This window comes from Danio rerio, chromosome 4 (genome assembly GCF_049306965.1).
Source record: "Danio rerio strain Tuebingen ecotype United States chromosome 4, GRCz12tu, whole genome shotgun sequence".
Taxonomy (NCBI): domain Eukaryota; kingdom Metazoa; phylum Chordata; class Actinopteri; order Cypriniformes; family Danionidae; genus Danio; species Danio rerio.
The window spans coordinates 54795001-54797500 of NC_133179.1; the positions used below are offsets into that span (position 1 = coordinate 54795001).

General features: G+C 47.1%; 1 protein-coding gene and 2 non-coding genes across 7 annotated transcripts in view; 2 read left to right on the forward strand and 1 right to left on the reverse strand.

Moving 5' to 3' along the window:
• LOC103910797 (uncharacterized) overlaps positions 1-2500 on the reverse strand; it is a 1018570-nt gene that overhangs the window by 587618 nt on the left and 428452 nt on the right. The window lies entirely within an intron of this gene.
• On the forward strand, positions 1369-1442 carry trnan-guu (transfer RNA asparagine (anticodon GUU)). Its single transcript has one exon. It is a non-coding gene; the product is annotated as a tRNA-Asn (tRNA).
• trnak-cuu (transfer RNA lysine (anticodon CUU)) overlaps positions 2461-2500 on the forward strand; it is a 73-nt gene continuing 33 nt past the window's right edge. Inside the window, exon 1 of the tRNA in view lies at positions 2461-2500. This exon is cut by the window's right edge and continues 33 nt beyond it. This is a non-coding gene — a tRNA (tRNA-Lys).

The following is a 2500-nucleotide window of genomic DNA, read 5'->3' on the forward strand; positions in this document are numbered from 1 at the left end:
TTACCTCTCTTTCTCTCAGCAAACTATCATTAGGGTTCATATAGCAGACCTTTTGAGACAAAGTTCCGCCTTTCTACCACTGTAGGTGACCTTTTACTAAGTCTCTTTGGCGCAATCGGTTAGCGCGTTCGGCTGTTAACTGAACGGTTGGTGGTTCAAGCCCACCCAGGTACGAATTAGGCATTTTGCTGCCTTGCAACTGCTAACACGTGCACTGGACATAGATCCTGGGCCACATTCTGTCCAGCGTTACAAGATGAAATCAGGATTTAGCAGAAGATTGTCACGGGTAGGAAGGTATTACTGTAAACGGTTTCTGGTTCCTAAAAGAGCTTCTCATCATCCCCGCTAGCTCAGTCGATAGAGCATGAGACTGTTAATCTCAGCGTCGTGGGTTAGAGCCCCACATTGGGCGTTTCTGTTACCTCTCATTCTCTTAGCAAACTATCATTAGGGTTCATATAGCAGACCTTTTGAGACAAAGTTCCGCCTTTCTACCACTGTAGGTGACTTTTCCTAAGTCTCTGTGGCGCAATCGGTTAGCGCGTTAGGCTGTTAACTGAAAGTTTGTTGGTTCAAGCCCACCCAGGTACGAATTAGGCATTTTGCTGCCTTGCAACTGCTAACACGTGCACTGGACATAGATCCTGGGCCACATTCTGTCCAGCGTTACAAGACGAAATCAGGATTTAGCAGAACATTGTCACGGGTAGGGAAGGTATTACTGTAAAGAGTGTTTAGCTCTTAAAAGTTCATCTCATCAGCCCGGCTAGCTCAGTCGGTAGAGTATGAGACCCTTAATGTCAGGGTCATGGGTTCGAGCCCCACGTTGGGCGTTCCTGTTACTTTTCTCTCTCTCTCCCAGCAAACTTACATTAGGGTTCATGTAGCAGACTTTGAGACAAAGTTCCGCGTTTCTACCACTGTAGGTGACCTTTCACTAAGTCTCTTTGGCGCAATCGGTTAGCGCGTTCGGCTGTTAACTGAAAGGTTGGTGGTTCAAGCCCACCCAGGTACGAATTAGGCATTTTGCTGCCTTGCAACTGCTAACACGTGCACTGGACATAGATCCTGGGCCACATTCTGTCCAGCGTTACAAGACGAAATCAGGATTTAGCAGAACATTGTCACGGGTAGGGAAGGTATTACTGTAAAGAGTGTTTAGCTCTTAAAAGTTCATCTCATCAGCCCGGCTAGCTCAGTCGGTAGAGTATGAGACCCTTAATGTCAGGGTAATGGGTTCGAGCCCCACGTTGGGCGTTCCTGTTACTTTTCTCTCTCTCTCCCAGCAAACTTACATTAGGGTTCATGTAGCAGACTTTGAGACAAAGTTCCGCGTTTCTACCACTGTAGGTGACATTTCACTAAGTCTCTGTGGCGCAATCGGTTAGCGCGTTCGGCTGTTAACCGAAAGGTTGGTGGTTCAAGCCCACCCAGGGACGAATTAGGCATTTTGCTGCCTTGCAACTGCTAACATGTGCACTGGACATAGATCCTGGGCCACATTCTGTCCAGCGTTACAAGATGAAATCAGGATTTAGCAGAACATTGTCACGGGTAGGGAAGGTATTACTGTAAAGAGTGTTTAGCTCTTAAAAGTTCATCTCATCAGCCCAGTGAGATGCTCAGTCAATAGAGCATGAGACTCTTAATGTCAGGGTCGTGGGTTCGAGCCCCACGTTGGGCGTTTCTGTTACCTCTCTTTCTCTCAGCAAACTATCATTAGGGTTCATATAGCAGACCATTTGAGACAAAGTTCCGCGTTTCTACCACTGTAGGTGACCTTTTACTAAGTCTCTTTGGCAAAATCGGTTAGCGCGTTCGGCTGTTAACTGAAAGGTTGGTGGTTCAAGCCCACCCAGGTACGAATTAGGCATTTTGCTGCCTTGCAACTGCTAACACGTGCACTGGACATAGATCCTGGGCCACATTCTGTCCAGCGTTACAAGACGAAATCAGGATTTAGCAGAACATTGTCACGGGTAGGGAAGGTATTACTGTAAAGAGTGTTTAGCTCTTAAAAGTTCATCTTATCAGCCCGGCTAGCTCAGTCGGTAGAGTATGAGACTCTTAATGTTAGGGTCATGGGTTCGAGCCCCACGTTGGGCGTTCCTGTTACTTTTCTCTCTCTCTCCCAGCAAACTTACATTAGGGTTCATGTAGCAGACTTTGAGACAAAGTTCCGCGTTTCTACCACTGTAGGTGACCTTTCACTAAGTCTCTGTGGCGCAATCGGTTAGCGCGTTCGGCTGTTAACTGAAAGGTTGGTGGTTCAAGCCCACCCACGGACAAATTAGGCATTTTGCTGCCTTGTAACTGCTAACATGTGCACTGGACATAGATCCTGGGCCACATTCTGTCCAGCGTTACAAGATGAAATCAGGATTTAGCAGAAGATTGTCACGGGTAGGGAAGGTATTACCGTAAAAGGTTTCTGGTTCCTAAAATAGCTACTCATCAGCCCGGCTAGCTCAGTCGGTAGAGCATGAGACTCTTAATC